The sequence below is a fragment of the Schistocerca serialis genome, chromosome 7 (genome assembly GCF_023864345.2).
Source record: "Schistocerca serialis cubense isolate TAMUIC-IGC-003099 chromosome 7, iqSchSeri2.2, whole genome shotgun sequence".
Classification (NCBI taxonomy): Eukaryota; Metazoa; Arthropoda; class Insecta; order Orthoptera; family Acrididae; genus Schistocerca; species Schistocerca serialis.
Genome location: NC_064644.1, coordinates 470,296,014 through 470,315,692, shown reverse-complemented (window position 1 = coordinate 470,315,692; position 19,679 = coordinate 470,296,014). Strand labels below are relative to the sequence as shown.

At 44.2% G+C, this 19,679-nt stretch overlaps 1 pseudogene; it reads left to right on the top strand.

Annotated features, from left to right (window-relative positions):
- Positions 1–19,258: 19,258 nt before the first annotated feature.
- Positions 19,259–19,376, top strand: LOC126413345 (5S ribosomal RNA; annotated as a pseudogene).
- Positions 19,377–19,679: the final 303 nt, after the last annotated feature.

Sequence of the window (19,679 nt, the reverse complement as noted above, 5' to 3'; positions counted from 1 at the left end):
CGCTGGTTCGAATCCTGCCTCGGGCATGGATGTGTGTGATGTCCTTAGGTTAGTTAGGTTTAAGTAGTTCTAAGTTCTAGGGGACTGATGACCACAGATGTTAAGTCCCATAGTGCTCAGAGCCATTTGACGTGCAGGAGTTATCAGTTGGTCTTCTCGTTCGCCTAAATTGACCACAGCAGTAAGTACAGACGATTCTCGGCACATTACCTGATGAAACCCTTGTCCAAGCGTGATCTCAGAGCGGGTGTCTACCGCAACACCCGATGGCCGAGTATCCGGCGTAGTGCAGACCTATGCAGTTTCCGCTTTGGCGCTCAGGCGTGCACAATTCCGACGATAATATTCTCACCGCACGTTTACCACGGAATTAAACATTGCGCTACATATTTCTCCGCGATTGTAGACATCTCACTGGAGCCTCTTTTCCACGGAACGTAATAAACACCCTGTCTAATGCAGTCGCGTACTTACTAACATTACGGAATGTTTAGCATGTATTAGAACCTCGCAGCTCGCACGTCGCTTTACCGCCTGATGCATTTGGCTTGCAACTGCGCTGTCCTCCCTGCTGCTGGGATCCACGCAAGGCCCATGTATTTGGCTCCAGCTGCAGCAGTAAAGTAGACAAATGTCCTGCTGTGGAGGTTTAATTTCGGAATTCTGTTACTGTAGTTTGGACTCTGTTAAATAAATTAATATCCATCGGCCCGCGCCATCTCTGCAGAAGGTGTCACGTAAGGGAACATTTTCAGTTTCGGTTTGTAAATTTTCATAAGTTGCATTGTTTGGCTATTAGGATACTGTTCATTATCTGGTAAATACGCGAAGTCAGGAAAGCAATACATCAACCTTTTCATCCTTAGATACTGAATGCAAATTTTGTTTAAAGTGTCAATTGAATGGGCGTTAAAAGTTTTTCCCTGAAATATTATTTTAAAGACCTTTGGTTCGGTGTTTACATTATAGTAACAATGATCAGTAATGGAGCCTTGTTCACACGTTTTTAATTTCGCAGATTAAAACAAACCTAAATTTCAATTAGTTTTTTTTCTTCAAATTATTCGGCATTAAGTATCCATATCCCGTTTTATATTGAAAAGTTTGTAATATTTCGGACTCATATTGCAGTTAGCGGGGTACTACTGTTAATTGTACGTTAAGCTGGCGCAGTATCTTGCATTTCACATAGCAGGCTTATTTAAATGACGACAACGCAGTGTGATTTACTTCAGGCAAGCAGCTGCGTTACATAGCTTAATTATCCGCTGTCGCACAGATACGCCAAAGTGATTATTAGGGTCATAACTGAACATTGCGGTGTGAATTAGGCGACAGTCATTGTCCACTCACGCTACATTCACATTCTGATGTTGTTTAGCTCAGTGGCTGCGTCATTGTTTTCCATTGGAAATTTAAGCACTGCGATTATGCATACAGTTTAGACAGAATTATAGTTATCATGTGTGGTAGGTCATATGCATATCGTTCATGCGGATTGCGTACAGAGTACGTAATAATGCACGTAGGTACTTTAAACACAGAAGCCTCATATGCAGTATAAGTAATGGCTACATACAGTCACTTCTGAACATGTTTATATATACAGACAGACTTAAGTCTGAGACATAAAAGTAATAAATTTGTCTTAAAAATCATACTTGAGACACTTACACTGAATATTAGTCTTCTTAGAAAGCTTACAACACCAATCAGCTATAAACGTTAATGCTCTATGATATGCTTCACAAGGGATCAAGTGAAAAGCGAATGTCACGAGAGCGAGCAGCAGAAAAACTTGTCGCAAACATACGATATTTTATCTGCGTGATGTATGTTTAATCAGAAACCGTATTGTCGAGATTTCACCGTAGAACCAAATTCTGAAGTCTCTAACAACCCTACCACAACAAAGGTCAGCATTTAATAACGATTGTGGTGTTGCTCACGCTGCTAAACACTGCATTTTCGGGCAACAACAGTCATATCATGCGGCAGGTGTCATTAGAGCACAGTTAATAGTCATTTCATGTAATAATGAAAAAACTAGGCACTCATCTTTTTGTGTTTCCCACGCTGGTCTCGTATTATCATGGCTCAGTCGTTGAAAATCTAAGTGATTATGATTCCAAGCTCGGATGGAAAGAGGCCTAGGTTTTGTTCTGCTATATTCAAAAGTTCTGTAGATGCGCTTCTCAAACCATTCTTGGAGATTAAACCTTTCAAAGTTAGCACAATAGTGATGTAAAAAAAATAATCAGCACTTCGAAATTAAGTTGCACTTCCTTTCAATTGCTTTTATTGCAATATCACGTAACACACAAAACATCACTTCACAATACAAAACATACTTGAAAACATCTTCCTCACACTCACTGTCTAAGTTCACATTTTTTAAGCGGACTACAATACGCGTCTTTCCAACATGACGTCCAACACTTGACCTTCTCAAGGTCCGACACTCTAACAAGTTAACAACTAACTAACTATCGCTTACGCGCCCAAAAATCAGAGTTACAAGTGCGTCAAAGATCATAGTGACAAAAGATAGAATACACATAAGAATAATATCATTGCAATATAAACATATCGATGTATCACAAATGAAATCAAATCTGAATGTTGTCTCAGAAATATGCAAGTAGTTAACAGAAACACAGTAGAATATTACTGGTATCGAGAGGTTCAGGTGAGGTACCATAATGCTTACGTAATTCAAGTACCATTACAAGTCGCAGGGGCAGTAATTAAGCCACTGCGAGAAAGCTGTCTAGTGTCATAAACCCGTTAAGTGATTCAGGAAAAAGGACGTTAAGGATGTTTTGAACTGTCGATGTAGAGGTTATTATAGAGAGAGGAGAAGTTCGGACTGAACAAGGATGGAAATGTATGAAAATACTTCCTTCCGGAGTGTAAATAGTTAACCATTGTGAAACTGCGATAGTTTACATGGCTCACTAGAAGTTATGCACGCGCTCTCAACCTCTAATTATGCGAATGTTCACTGTCCACTATGGTACCTGAGAGCTATGTTGTATTTACGTTTCTAGGTTACAATTATCTTCCACTAAAAAAAGTACGCAGTAAGACTTCTACCAACTGTTTTTCTTCGTTTTACATGTATAAGCTTTAGAAAAACACAGACAAATCACTTTTCAGTTCCTCTAGATAGCAGGATATTTCTGTTGAACAACATTTAGCAGAGGCGTGGGAAGAACTTGAGCCGGAATTGTTTAGTCGTTAAAACTTTTCGAGTGTTGCCGACAAACTGCAGAACCCCTGCCGCGTCCGCTACCGCTGTTTCTACAGGCGTTTCTTATGGTGCACCAAACTTGGCTCTAATTAGGTGCCCGCAAGTTTGCTCGGCATGGAGGCTGACCGCAGAGTCGGTTCGTGAGGCCACTCACCAGGGGATGCTAATTACCGTGCTACCATTTCATAAAAGTCTGCATTTCCTCTTTAAGTCACGCAAAATTACAAGCCCGAGGGAGAAATTTATGTTTAAAGCGCACTCCAGTGCAGTGTACGAAACCTCTGTATTCTTCTCGTAGCACATATCCAGTGTGAAACTGGATAACCGCAAAAAATTTACATAAATGAATTATAGCTGATGAATATGGCCTTTGAATTTATCGACTTGAACACTTGCTAAAACTGGTGAAAGCGGTGTATCAACACCAGCAAAGGTTCCTTAAAAATTTGTAACGAGAAAAGCATCTGAGAAAATGATGTGATATTGTTACCAGTAACGATCCGAAAAATGACAGTAGGGGAAGAAATCCACTCTTTTCGGCCTGCCCCTAACACACACACACACACACACACACACACACACACACACACACACACACACACACACACACACAAAATCACAGTCACCGAAATAATATAGAAGAAGGTTCCTCCAGGAGGGAAAGGACAGAACTTCGAAACAAATTAACAAATTTATAGGAACACAAGTTGAAGACAAAGAAAAATACATGCCATTACATATCACATACGTTCTTTGCTTAATTTTGAATATAATTCTATACACACCGTCAAGTTCCGTGCATTCCTTCAGACGATGAACAAAGGCTTCCATCACCAGATTCAACGTGTTCAGTCTCCTCCACAGCTGTATGTATCCTTCCCAAGGTATCAGTCAAGGTATGTTAGCGTGTAGCGTTTACTGGCCTGTTCTAGTATCCCCACAAGAAGTAGTCAGCGGAAGTCGAATCGGGCGACCGTGCTGGCCAGTGAATGTCCATATCTAGAAACAATCGACCGGCAAAATGACGCCGCTATAAATTCACGGCTTGTCAAATTCTCCGAGTTGTTACCTCTTCCTATTGGAGGGATATGTCGTGGTTCAACCTTGGAAGATGAAACTCATTGAAAATTTGGACATAGCGATCGCTAATAACCGTCGCTGCACGGCGATTAATATTCTCACAAAATTCTGAACCGACGATACCAAACGAAGCCACGAAGCTCCATCCGGTGACGTTCACAATGCATTGATTTATCATACGAACATGTTCTGTCTCACACGTCCACAAAGGCTACGCTACATCCGAACAGTGTCAAAGGCAGCATTAAAACTGTGCTCCAGTGTCTCTACATCTGGAATGGGCTCCACATACACGATACTTTTGAAATGGTCCCTTAACCAGAAATCACACGGGCTCCATCGTCTGGCCCATCGATCAGGGATGACACGATTCAGATGCGTCCGGACGTTGACGGCGAAGTGGGCTGGAGCACCATCATGTAGCACCCACATAACTCTTCGAATTATTAATGGCACTCCTTCCAGCAGCGGAGGCAATGTCAGCCGCAAGAAACGTCGGTAGTCCCGGACTGTTGAACAGGCCACGTGTAAGGAAGACTGGTCCCAAAATACAGACGCCAATAATCCCGGCCCACACATCCCAACTGCATCAACGCTAATAAAAATCAAATGGCTCTGAGCACTATGCGACTTAACTTCTTAGGTCATCAGTCGCCTAGAACTTAGAACTAATTAAACCTAACTAACCTAAGGACATCACACACATGCATGTCCAAGGCAGGATTCGAACCTGCGACTGTAGCGGTCGCACGGCTGCAGACTCAAAGCTAATAGTTCATTGTCACGGTACCATGAGGGTTCTGCATACTATACCACAGATTACTGTTATGAAAGTTGAAGCCGGCCGAAGTGGCCGTGCGGTTAAAGGCGCTGCAGTCTGGAACCGCAAGACCGCTACGGTCGCAGGTTCGAATCCTGCCTCGGGCATGGATGTTTGTGATGTCCTTAGGTTAGTTAAAAATGGTTCAAATGGCTCTGAGCACTATGGGACTCAACTGCTGTGGTCATAAGTCCCCTAGAACTTAGAACTACTTAAACCTAACTAACCTAAGGACAGCACACAACACCCAGCCATCACGAGGCAGAGAAAATCCCTGACCCCGCCGGGAATCGAACCCGGGAACCCGTGCGTGGGAAGCGAGAACGCTACCGCACGACCACGAGATGCGGGCATAGGTTAGTTAGGTTTAAGTAGTTCTAAGTCCTAGGGGACTAATGACCTCAGCAGTTGAGTCCCATAGTGCTCAGAGCCATTTGAACCATTTGAAAGTTGAAGATACCACTCCGCATAAAGGTGGCCTCATATGTGAATCGGACGGATGATACAAATTCCAGAATCGTTGTTGCCTGATGAACAAACAAGCGACAAAAATGCTCCCAATGTGGAAAGCATGTCGCTAATAAGCCCTGCACACGCTGTAAGTGATAAGGGTAGTAACAGTTGTCATGGAGAATGCTCCACACGATTGTCTGGCTTATCCTGTATTGGCGGGCCAACTGAGTGGTACTGACAAGGCGGTCGCCTTCCACAGTGTTAATTACATTTTCCTCCAAGTACGGTATCCGAACATTTCGGTTACGTCCTTCATGATATCCTGCTTCCTGAAATGACCCTGTCTCAGACAAATGGCGGAACAGTGTTGCAAACACTGAATGCTGTGGTTGTTGTCAGAGGGGATAGGTCTCCTGATACAGCCTTTCTGCCCATCGCGTGTTGCCATTTGCCTTTCCGTAAGTAAGCTCTCGATTCGAATACGAAAACATTGTGTACAACGCCGTATCACATCCACTACAAGGTGAGACAGCAAGAGAAGTGAATCAGACGCAACATTACCAATTACTACGGCAGGAGAGGGCGCTAGGGCATGACGTATGAGGAACAGTGCCACCCTCTAGGAGGAAATCATGCATACTGTAACTGTGGCTGCGTGGTACGGCGCGTATTAGACAGTCTTTGCAACGAAGTTCTCTTTGAATCAATAGTCTCAAGCATGGGGAACATGAATTTCCGGACATAAGTTCATTAGATCTTTTTTTGTTACGTATCCTCTCATCGATCAATCCCTAGAGTTTGTACATAGTGGAAAAAACACCCCGTATACTTTCCTTGCCTCACCGCCATCCAAAGGCGGCTTTCAGTATCGCGCTGGGAGTTGGTAATCATATTTCGACTCATCGGTTCTCTCTCCGTTAACCATGACGAAGTCTGTTTACTTCAATACAACCACAAGCCTGGTTTAATACTCTGTGCCCTCGTATTTTGTGTGTGGAACAGTGTGCTAGCTTATTCTTCTCTAGTGTCAAAAGAATTGAGCGAACTCAGTTAACATTCCGCTACATATACTGCTTATAATGAAAGTAACATTTCTCAGTTTTTCGGAACACCGCTGGTATGCTACTGATTTTTCGGAATGTATCTCCCTTCCTTCCAAATGAATGAACGGGCTCGTCGTCGTGAAGAGAGCCATTGTCTCCTTTTTTTTAAACAAAATTTAACTGACACTTCCCGTCGACAGCCGCAGCGCCCCTGGCGCCGGCTTTGTGTACGCTACACGTCACACCGGCCTCGACGCAAAACATCCAATAAAATTCGCCCACAAAGCGGCTTCCTATAGAGACCCCACCCGTTAGCTGAACGGCACCAGGTATTGGAAATGGATAATCTTTCCAGCCCTTTAAAAGGGCCTCGTCGCCATTGTTCACTGCGGAAAATCGGATTATACCATTTAAAACGAGGATGAGGGTGGAATCGGAAGATTTCATATTTATGACGTTAACTGAACGGAGCACGGCAGCCCGAGAGTTCGAAATTTATTCTTTCATTTGTGATACTCTGTTCGTCAGATTTTAATAGAAAGAAGTTGATTTTGTTGCGTTTTGTCGTCTTTCAGAAGCTTGTAAGAGCCTTCCTGCAAGCGTACAGTCTGGACCCGCGAGACCGCTACGGTCGCAGGTTCGAATCCTGCCTCGGGCATGGATGTGTGTGTTGTCCTTAGGTTAGTTAGCTTTAATTAGTTCTAAGTTCTAGGGGAGTGATGATCTCAGCAGTTAAGTCCCATAGTGCTCAGAGCCATTTGAACCATTTTTTCCTGCAAGCAGTACTGGTGCCTCCCATTGCTACGTGAACACTGTTCGCTTCTAATAACTGTTGAAGGCTACATGCTGTTAATGTTTAATCAACCTGAACTGGAATGATGTCTCTTTAATGCCTACGTAAACATCTTACAGCTAAATTATTCAATGATACGTTCGTACGATCTGGTGGAAAGTAGACTTACTTCTACTAAATTTTTTAGATTGTGTTATCTGGTCATTTACACTAACTACTGGCTCTGCAATTTCGCAAGGAGAAAATGTGTGGAAAGAGCCAAGATGTGAGTGTTTGCTGGCGACCGCTCAGATAGTGTGTAATCTGTTTCCTGTTGCATTTGTAAAGCAAAAATATTTTATTATCTTTCTCAACATTCTTCAGAACACCTTTAGTCATTTACACTGCAACACGGTTATGGCGGCTGATTTTCTATTCCAGCTGATTTGAGTAGAAAAATTAAGGTCCGTGTAATAAGCAGTAAGTTTCCTGATTGCTCAAGATAACTTTCAGAAACTACTTAAATCAATCTATGACGGTTCCCTGGTCCCCAGTAGGCCCTACCTCTTTTAATCACGCGATTCCTTATACAGCTGGTAAACTGGAATTTTCCTGTGTCACTTAGATCAAGTGAAGTATGCACGATGTCCTCCAAAATTTCAAATGAAGCATTCTGTCCTCCAAAATTTCAAATGAAGCATTCTGACTCGCTACCTGCTGAGGACAATCGTCTGTATAGGAATCTGATTACGATGTTTCACACAGATATATCTGCATTTAGAATCTGTAATAACGTCACTTGATATTGCATGGTCCCTTCTGACGTTCAGCCTGAAGGTGCAGTAAAACCATTTAAAACGGTATTTTTAAAACCCTCAAGACTGGGGGGTATCGCAACATCCCTAGATGGGGAAACATTGTTCAGTGGAAGCGCTAGAGTTAGAATGTGCTGGAGGTAGAACACTGAATCCAGTGACGCGCTTTTTACACTTTCACATGTTTACGGGGTCAGCCAGGAATTGTCAGTATTCAGAGATTGGCAGGAACGATCATTCCAACCATATAAGTCTAGTAGCATCGGCTCTAAAATTCATACCTTAAGAGCTCTGAGAATTTTTCCCATCTTCATTACTGTGAAATACATCTCTATACATCTCTTTTACTGAACAACTGCTCTTAAGTTATGCGTTTTAGAACCCATGTTCAGTAGATTTTTTTTGCTTCGAATGATCGTTCTTGTAAATACCTTCGAAAATCGTGCATCCCTCCTGGGGCACCCTGTAAAAATCTGCGGAAGTGTCTGTGGCTATTGTATTTGCCAAGTCTGCTGCAGGTTTGCGGACGCCAGATGTAAACATTGTGAAAACCTTCAGCATTATGCACTGGTATCGCGACTGCGCCAACTTCTCAGCGAATGTCATTTACGTCCATAATCTGCCAAAAGCACAACCGATGTAAAGACACACAGGCAGTCGTAAACAGAAGCTGAAGGGAGTAGTGTTGAGTCTACACCTACTACGTCAAGTCGTGGTCTGTAGAGGCACCTAAGCTGACTGGTGTACCGTTGCACATACCACCGTTCCATCTCACACACGACGAATGAGTTGACGAAAGCATTGCTAGAGCACTGCATGCAAGAGCTGTATCATTTCTACTTTTATAATCCAAATATTGGCAAGGAACCTTCCAGAAGACCCGATCTAATTATGACTCACCTGCGCACCACGTACTCGGAGGAATCCTTCCAGACACTAAATACCAACGTTTACAGGCAGCTGTTACGCAGAAGGTCCAGCAATCACATTCGCTCGCAGCCATCGTGTATGGCTGGACGATGTTGCGAACCACAGGGTGGTGGATTTCACAACGGCGACTACGGATCGAATATTTTATAGAAGCATTCTTGATACAGAGCAAAAGGAAATTGCTCAGTATTGGATACCAAGGAAGTTATCTGTGAGATAGGAAATGGAAAGTTCGTTGCTATGTTCGAAGTATCCTGGCTGCAGGCATTTAATACCAACGATATCCGCATATCACCAGCATAGACTGTGTAGCGCGCAGCGTCAACCTACTATCAAAACACATTATTGCTCTCGAAATAGTTTATTAACTTAACCGTGCAGACAAATAGATAATTCAGTCTCTCATGTACAGTGATTATCCCAACGATGTGTTGGAGGATAAGAGCAAAGAGGAAATTTGTACACTGTGTGTCACACTGAGACTTCCATTTCTAACGCTATGGGCTCCTGAGGCAATATGTTTTGATAGCTTGTTGAAACCAGGGAGGCAACACTGGAAATATTTTTCGTCCTCTGTACAGTTCAACATGGCCGTGAAGACTGCTGTTCTACATGAAGAGGCTATGTTGTTACTGAAACATGCGTTACGCTATAACGCGAGCAGGACAATACAGTTTTGTCCGAAGTACATGAGTTTTCTGCTGTGGTTTCAGCTAGTTCAGAGAGAGTGCTGTAGAAGAGTAAAATATTTTCTGCCGAAGACTTCTGGACCCCCATTACAAGAGAGGAGCTCTTACTCCAGACGTGGAAAGTCAAGCAGTGCACCCTGTTTCAACCCTAGACAATTTGCTTCAACTTGATTCAAGCATTATAGCGGTAAACCTAGCGGGATTTCGAGCTGCTAATGCTTTCTTTTCGAAAGACTGTCTCTGGGCTGCTACTAGCCATTTGTCTCTATCGAACTGCTGGTGAAAACTGTATACTGATGCATCTAAGTGCACTTAGTCATCCAGGATTTTAAATGTACCACCAATATCAACTGCGGCAGAACTCAAATGGTCCGCTCATAGTCAGACGTAAGGAGCTGGTGTCAGTGCAGCGGAAAGTCAGATAAAATTCTGATCGAGCACTTGTAAAAGATGGTTCAAAAAAATATCTTTTACCGGATGAGGACTCGATGTAATGGCCAACTGTATATTGCAGACTGAGTCAACAACTTTGTGAATTTAAAGTAACTACTTTATTCAGTAATTGAAAATTCTGAGCCCGAAATATAGAATCTTAACTCAAGATATATTTTTGCTTTTGATACACTTTACCCACTTAATCCAATTGTACCGTTTAAACCCGTTATTTAATGGTTTTACATGAATGTTTTGTTTTAAACCAATCTCACTGAATCGCTTTAAACCATCGGCCCATCTCTAGTTCAGCCTATTCTTATGGTATATTTACAAATCTGAAGTTAATATTTCATCACTGTCTGCTTCCGATTTAAGCAAGCTTTCAACTGGTAACATGAAATGGCATTATTACCGACTATAAATGAGGCTCACTGTACTCTGGATTCTTTTGTTTTTAATTAATAACAACGTCACTATTTATGTACTTGCATTGAGAGAATAAATATTCTCTTCTGTTCTGAAACTACTCCCTGTAAGTACTACTTCCTCCATATACGTTACGTAATTGATAATCTTGTCTGTAGGTGGAGAGGGAGTGGAGTAGGGTGTTTTCTAACGCGAACAAACCCTAGTGTCTACGTCTCATGTACTGTTGGTATCCGAGTAGCTGTCTCGCGAGCTTAGAGCACGTATGACCATTGAGAAAGTTCCATGATGGACTGCTGATGAATGTTTCGTATCGTTCAAGGAATTCTTTGCTATATAATCTTTAGTTTAGCCATCAAGCGTCCTTACATTACCAGTGGAAGATGATCTTTTGTGTAATTCATGTTGTCTGTCTCTCAAGTGATTTAAATTGGTGCCCATTGGTACTTAAAAATAACATGTTATACGCTTTTCGTATTTTAAGTTGGATGCTCGTGCGTCCGTCGTAAAGTGAATTTTACTGATATTCACATTTAAGTTTATTTCCTCTCCATTTGTAACAATATAGTATGTAACTACCACTGGTATGGAAGTGAAAGTTTGCTCTATAGTTTTAGGCAACACAATTAGCAAGATCACTCAACATAACAATCCGTGTCTACGGTAAGACAAAAGACTTGTGCACTTTGCGAGTCCTTAGCTTGCGAAACTATTTCCTCGCACTGTAGCATCCTTGTGGACGTCCGTCAGCTTTCACCTGAGTATGAGCTAATACACAGAAAACGCTTGTAAAACATAAATAGAAGGAAAACAGAATTTTAATTACTTGCTTTTTACCTTAATTAATTTCGAAACGCACAAGATATTGGAAGAGTGGTAGTCTTTGGCTGTGGTTATACATGTTTGAACGTTTAAAAATCTTTAGATAATACAAGAACACTCAGTTTGCCCGTGATACATAACTAACCGTGTGTAGTTTCAGGTACGTCGGCACTGAAAAACATTAACTATCTCGAACCTTATGAACAGGAATGCGACAACCATCATACTGGTTTCCAGAATGAGATTTTCACTCTGCAGCGGAGTGTGCGCTGATATGAAACTTCCCGGCAGATTAAAACCGTGTGCCCGACCGAGACTTGAACTCGGGACCTTTGCCTTTCGCGGGCATGTGCTTTACCATCTGAGCTACCGAAGCACAACTCACGCCCGGTCTCACAGCTTTACTTCTGCCAGTATCATATTGGTTATTGTCGTTGTCACAGTGACGTGACAGACGAGTGATAGGCTTTTATAGATAGGATAGGCAGTGCCGTTAAATTGAATACATCATGCAATAGCTGGCCGGAGTGGACGAGCGGTTCTAGGCGCTTCAGTCTGGAACTGCGCGACCGCTACGGTCTGCGTAGCTCCCTTCCAAAAAATCTGTTCCAATAATAATCTGTAAAACTGTCGCGTCTGTGTCTTTCAAGTCACTAATCTCTGAAGCTACTAGATGAATTTTCGAAGTGCATTCACAGGTAATTTGTTCATAATTTCTGGTACCGTATAGGCTTTAATTAATGAAATCCGGATCACGAAAAAAAAGAAAAAAAGAGATATCCATACATATTATAAGAACATATGTATATATTTGTATGTTCCCCATCTTCTCCGAAGCCACACGGTCGGCTTCAACCGAACTTGGTTCACATATCACTTACTGTCTGGAAAGAATCGCTGTTCGGGTAAGAACCACCTAACTATGAAGGGGATAGGGAGGGTGAAAAAAGTGCACGCTACGGCGCGCGGCTACCCACACTTTATTGACCCAGTATTTAACAATGACAGCACTTAATAACCTACAACGAACTTAACACATAATTTCACACTTTTACGAAACTTTTTCTCGCTGACACAACCCAATGAATGATGAGAGAAAGAAAAATTATCGCTTATTGCATTTTAACTGTTGTTTTTCCCATCAGGTATGACATTTAATTTATTAGTTCTTCACTGGTAACTGTATTCATAACACATTTTCCAAACAGTGTTGGGACTGTATCTGCAAAGTTATATTATCGTATGACACATAGTTCATGACATGTGACATCAAACTCTGAAAAACTGCCGTAACATGCATGGCGATCGAATTTATTATTAATAATAATCCGCTGAACCGATTTCTACGAAATTTGGTGAGGAGATAGCCTGAAACCCGAGGAAGAACACTGGCTACTTTATAAAGAGTACAGTACACGATACTTACACAGTGGAAGAATATTACACGAATTAGGGAAAAAAATTACTCTTTGACTTTTGAACTACTTCATATTTGTGAAAATGTTTTAATTTGTTGCTACGTGCTATGTGATACGATTCAATGTAATTAATACAGAGCTTATATAATCTTCAACGTCTGTTACTATTGGTTATCCGTCTTCAGCTGACTTCAATAACCAAGAAAGATACTTCATAAATAAAAGCGAAACGAGTCTGGTGTAATTCTTTTTAATTAAATTGCAGTCAGTTCATGACGGATAACCAACAGTAACAGATTTTTAAAGCTGCTGCGAAAGATGGCCACGCAAACACACATATACTCTTCAACGTGTTTAATCCATACTTCCACACGACCTCTGAAGCACGATGCATATATGCTCGCTGCATCCCATGCTCTCTGTACGCAGGGGGAGAGCAGCGATCACATCACGAGCTATGCTTATCCAAACAGGCAGACACGTGAGTGCAGCTGCTGTTATAGCACGTACAACAGCTTTCTTGCTCACCACCACTCATCATAACAAAACTACTAATATGCACGTGCGGCGGCAGCTAACAGCTGGTCAAACATAAAACCGGTACGGATTTGGATTGGATTGGATTAGATTGGATTGTTTGGGGGAAGAGATCAAACAGCGAGGTCATCGGTCTCATCGGATTAGGGAAGGACGGGGAAGGAAATCGGCCGTGCCCTTTCAAAGGAACCATCCCGGCATTTGCCTGGAGTGATTTAGGGAAATCACAGAGATCCCAAATCAGGATGGCCGGACACGGGATTGAACCGTCGTCCTCCCGAATGCGAGTCCAGTGTGCTAACCACTGCGCCACCTCGCTCAAAACCGGTACGGGGTAACTTAAATTCAGTATTACGAATACAGAAGTACCAATCAGTCCCATACTCATAGTGTCGGGTACAGGTGCGTGAATCCAGCATTGCCACCCTGGACGAAGTCCCGTTGGGGGCGGTTTGCCGCTGCCTTCCACCGATCTATCATCAAGTGTCAAGTGTAGTTCTGTGTCGTGTGGAAGACTGATGGGTGTTTGCACAGTGTACTGTTGTGTTTGTTTTGTTACGGATGAAGGGCAGGGAGTGGATGAAACCCGGTGCCCGCACGCTGCCTACTCCGCTCGAATAGCACCGACGGGCCTGCCTCGCTTAACGTCCCCATACGACAGACGACTCACCATCAACCGTGTTACATGCTCTCACTCCATGCGACACTGCCAAGTATTTTGAAAGACTTAGATGTAGAAGATTTGTATCAGCTTTGAAGCGTGACTTAATTATGGTGTGAAATTTAAAGTCATATATGCTTGAACATTGAATACGGAAAATATTTATTTTATTGTCATTTAAATTTTTTGAATTGTAGGTTGTGGTAACAGATCTGTGCCGCAGCCTGAGGTATAGGCTAGCCTAAAAGGTGCGGACAGTAGTAGCTAACAAATGCGATATTGCCAATAGCTATGATCTGTGTTAGGCGCGCACACACTCATGCTCATAATTTAAGGATAATTGCAGAATGTGATGGCTGGCTCTGAGCACTATGCGACTTAACTTATGAGGTCATCAGTCGCCTAGAACTTACAACTAATTAAACCTAACTAACCTAAGGACATCACACACATCCATGCCCGAGGCAGGATTCGAACCTGCGACCGTAGCGGTCGCTCGGCTCCAGACTGTAGCGCCTAGAACCGCACGGCCACTCCGGCCGGGGCAGAATGTGATGCCACACAACGTGGCACTACACAAAACTGACTCTAATAGCATAGGCACATACGGAACACACGCGACACAAAATCTGTATGTCCACAGTGTTGGTGATAAGTTGAGAAAACCGCCCAGAAACACATGTGCTACAAAACGCCACTGATTCCTGCGCGTGTACACCGACATCAGTATGGGATGTGATCACCATGCACACGTACAAAGGCCGCAACAACGGGTTGGCATACTCTGGATCAGGTGGTCGAGCAGCTGCTGGGGTATAGCCTCCTATTCTTGCACCAGTGCCTGCCGGAGTTCCTGAAGTGTCTTAGGGGTTTGAAGACGTGCAGCGACACGTCGACCGAGAGCATCCCAGACGTGCTCGATGGGGTTTAGGTCTGAAGAACAGGCAGGGCACTTCATTCGCTTGATATCTTCTGTTTCAAGGTACTCCTCTACGATGGCAGCTCGGTGGGGGCGTGCGTTATCATCCATCAGGTGGAAGATGGGACCCACTGCACCCCTGAAAAGATAGACATACTGGTGCACAATGACGTCCCGATTCACCTGACCTGTTACAGTTTCTCTGCCAAAGACATGCAGGTGTGTACGTGCACCAATCATGATCCCTCCCCACACCATCAAACCACGGCCTCCACACAAGTTCCTTTCAAGGACAGTAAGGAGTTGGTATCTGGTTCCTGGTTCACGCCGTATGAAAACCCAGCGAGAATCACTTTTCAGACTATACCTGGACTCGTCCGTGAACATAACCTGGGACCACCGTTCCAATGACCATGTACTGTGTTCTTGACACCAGGCTTTACGGGCTCTCCTGTGACCAGGGGTCAGTGGAATGCACCTTGCAGGTCTCCGGGAGAATACACCACGTGTGTTCAGTCGTCTGTAGACTGTGTGTTTGGAGACAACTATTCTAGTGGCTGCGGTAAGGTCCCGAGCAAGGCTACCTGCAGTACTCCGTGACCGCCTGCGGGAACTGATGGTGAGATATTGGTCTTCTTCTGGTGTTTTACACTGTGGAAGTTCCGTACTATAGCGCCTGGACACGTTTCCTGTCTGCTGGAGTTGTTGCCATAATCTTGAGATCGCACTTTGTGGCACACGGAGGGCCCGTGCTACGTGCTACGACCTGCTGTTTTTGACCAGCCTCCAGTCGCCCTAGTATTCTACCCCTCATAACGTCATCAGTATGTGTTCTTTGAGCCATTTTCAACACACAGTCACCATTAGCACGTCTGGAAACGTCTGCACACTTACTCGCTGCACCGTACTCTGACACGCACCAACACACCTCTCCGTATGTGGACTGCTGCCAGCGCCACCGTGCGACGACCGCTGGTCAGATGCACCGCATGGGCACACCCCGAGGTGAATTAAACCCGCAAACCGCCCACCAGAGCGTTGTTTCACGGTGTATCATCATTATCCTTAATTTATGAGCATGAGTGTATTTCTTGCACATTTAATTATAATGAACAGTTTATATTCGCCATTTTGATGGCATCGTGGGTCAAAGCAGACGAATGGTATTGGCGAGTTCAACATTTCTGAAGCTTACAGTATAAAGGAAATAGGAAGTACTGTATTAGGATTGTGAAGAAGCTTTAGACAATGGGAAAACTAAAGTACCTAAAGTCTCTAGAACTAGAACAACGTCCGCAGTCCTGCCTTGTATTCGGTGAGAGCGATATTTTCAGATATTGCACAGTAGGCGCGGATAGGCACGTTGGGCGAGGTCGCAGCCCTAACGAGAGTTGCTGTCGCCGTCGCCGAAGCGGTCGGCTGCGCACCTGAAATGTCAGACCGGCGGCGGGCCCGTGCTGGTATTTGCGTCGCGGCCCGGTTCACAAAACGTGTCGATAGCGGCCGGTGACGTCTGCATTAAAAATACAAGCCCGATGGCGCGGTCATCTCTCGCTGCTCGATGACACCTTATAACTACAACACGGCTCTATTCAGTTCTGTGAAAGAGGAAAAGTATCTCGAACCGCGCTTAGGTGTAAGTTTGTGCCAAACCGGAATACCGAATTACTATGTAACCTTGAGTGGTTGGAAAAGGAGACTTTTAAGGTCACGTTGCATCAATCAGTTACGTGTTTCGTTCGTTTGTGTGTAAGCAGCAAGCGACGAAGTGGACGTTGTTACTGTATCTCCCACCACTTGCGAGGTAGAGGTACGTTCTGTCATTCGCTTCCTGCAAGCAGGATTCAATGCCGCTGATATTCATCGTCGATTGTGTCTTGTGTATGGGGACGGGGTTTGAGAGAGTGGTACAGAAAAATCTAGAATGGCCGCATAGAGATTTCTGATGAAAGTGGTCAAGGAAGAGATGACTGTTGAGCTAGGGTATAACATGTTTGTAATGCGAGACAGTGGTATACATTTTGCGAACTTTCTGGAAATGTGCTTCAGATTTCAAGGGCAATCTTCCTTAACATTATCACAGAAACTTTAGGTTACCACAAGTCTTTTCACGGTGGGTGACAAAATGTCTACCCGTTATTCACAAAACTGAAATCATGGGTTCAGCTTTGACATTCCATCGGCGCTAACACGATGAGGCCGACCAATTTGCCGGCCGCTGTGGCCGAGCGGTTCTAGGCGCTTCAGTCTGGAACCGCGCTGATGCTACGGTCCCAGGTTCGAATCCTGCCTCGGGCATTGATGTGTGTGAAGTTCTTAGGTTACTTAGGTTTAAGTAGTTCTAAGTCCCATAGTGCTTAGAGCCATTTGAACGATTTCTTGATCGGAGCGATTTCTGAGCTGAAACGTGACTGGGTACTAGACATAGGTACAGTATGTGAACTCAAGCTCAGGAACTGTCTGAACTGTGAATGCACACTCATTCTGCCAATTAGCCGAAAAATTCTAGTAGACGCTGTCAAATCGCAAAGCAACTGTTACACATCACAAAATAATTTTGAGAACAGATTTCATGACAGCAACGCGTGAGAATACTCTGACGTCATAAGTTTATTCAGAGACTGTTACGAAACTGAGAAAGGTCAATCCAAAATAAATGACGTTGGATGATTACCGAAGGAATCACACTCATTCACGACAATGTGCGACTCATTACTGAGAATCGAAATTTTGGCAGAGATTTTTCATTCTCCTCCCTATAGTAGACATTTGGCATCAAGCTAAATTTATCTTTTCCCCAAGAAGAAACTCATCAGACCCGCCTTAATTCTTCAAAGGAAAACGCATAAACACGACACTCAGGTTAGCGGCGGATTGAAAACGACCAGTGGGGAACACAGCTTGCTTCACTGTGTCTTGAAAATACACTGTCCCGTAACAGTAATGTGACCACCTGTCAAAAACCTGAATAACCACCTTTCGTAGCGCGGATCGTTGCGAAACGTGCAGCAAAAGAGTGAGTGAGGCTTCGGAACGTACCAATACGTGTAAGAAGCCATGCTGACTCTAGTGTCATGGCCAGATGACTATGTTTTTCGGTTCAGGAACCATGACGCTAACATCCGATCTAGGTGATGCCACTGATTCTCGACTGGATTTCAAGCCGGCATGTTTGGCGGTTGGGGGGGGGGGGGGAAGGGGGCTGGCAAACTCGTCCAGGCGCTCTTCTAACCACGCACGTACACTGCGAGTTGTGTGACATGTTGCATTGTTCTGCTGGAACATGCCATCATGATGAGGAGAAACAAACCACATGTAGGGGTGTACATGGTTCGAAAGGGTAGACGCATACGTATGGTCCACTATGTCTTCCAGAATGACGAGAACACCCAGAGTAAGCCAAGAAAACAATCTCCAGTCATTAACACTCCTTTCTCTGTCCTGAACCCTTCCGACGATCCAACAGCCATGTGTCCGAAACGGAGCGTAAATCGTGATACGTCTGAAGGAGGCCACGTGTCACCGCTCAGTGGACGTCCAATTGCTGTAATGGCGTGCAAATTCCAGCCTTCGTCGCGGATGAATAGCAGGCATCATAGGTGCATGAACTAGGCGTCTGCTGTGGAGATCCATACGCAGTAACGTTCGCTGAACGGTCGTTGAGGAGACGTTGTTGGTAGCACCTTGGTTGATCTGGGCCGTCAGTGACTTACCAGTTGCACATCTGCCGTCATTCACCCCTTTGATCTGTAGGCACTGGTCCTCCACAGCTACCTTTATGTCATTTTACCATGCGCGGCGCACCTCAACGATGGGGCACGCGAACAGCCACTTCAGAAATGCTTCCACCTTTGGCGCGGAAGACAATAATCATGCTCTTGGACGTCAGATAAATCACTTCCTTTCCGCACTACGACAAGCGCTGTTTTTCGCGTCGTCCGTCCTGGTTTATATACCTCAGATTACTTGTGCTGCCATCTGCATTCTATGAGTGGTTACTGCACGTTGTCATGTAACATATGTTGCGGTCAAATTAATGTGACTGGACCGTGTAGCAAATATGCTGGTGAACCAGTAGATTGTGTGTTCCTAGATTTCCGAATGGCCCAAATAAGATCATATGGAGTAAGCACAGACATCTGATTGGCTTCATGCTTCTTTTTTACTATTGTAAGCCATCATGTTGGCAACGGTCTTGCCGCAGTGGATACACCGGTTCCCGTGAGATCACCGAAGTTAAGCGCTGTCGGGCGTGGTCGGCACTTGGATGGGTGACCATCCGGGCCGCCATGCGCTGTTGTCATTTTTTGGGGTGCACTCAGCCTCATGATGCCAATTGAGGAGATAGTCGACCGATTAGTAGCGGCTTCGGTCAAGAATACCATCATAATGACCGGGGGAGTGGTGTGCTAACCCCACGCCTCTCTTATCCGCATCCTCCACTGAGAATGACACGGCGGTCGGATGGTCCCGGTAGGCCACTCGTGGCCTCTAGACTGAGTGCTTAAGCCATCGTGTTATATTAAGCGGCGAATGTCCAACAGAAATCTAAGTGCATACGATAGACACACTAACTTACAGAAACAGAGTGGTTGTCTTGCACATT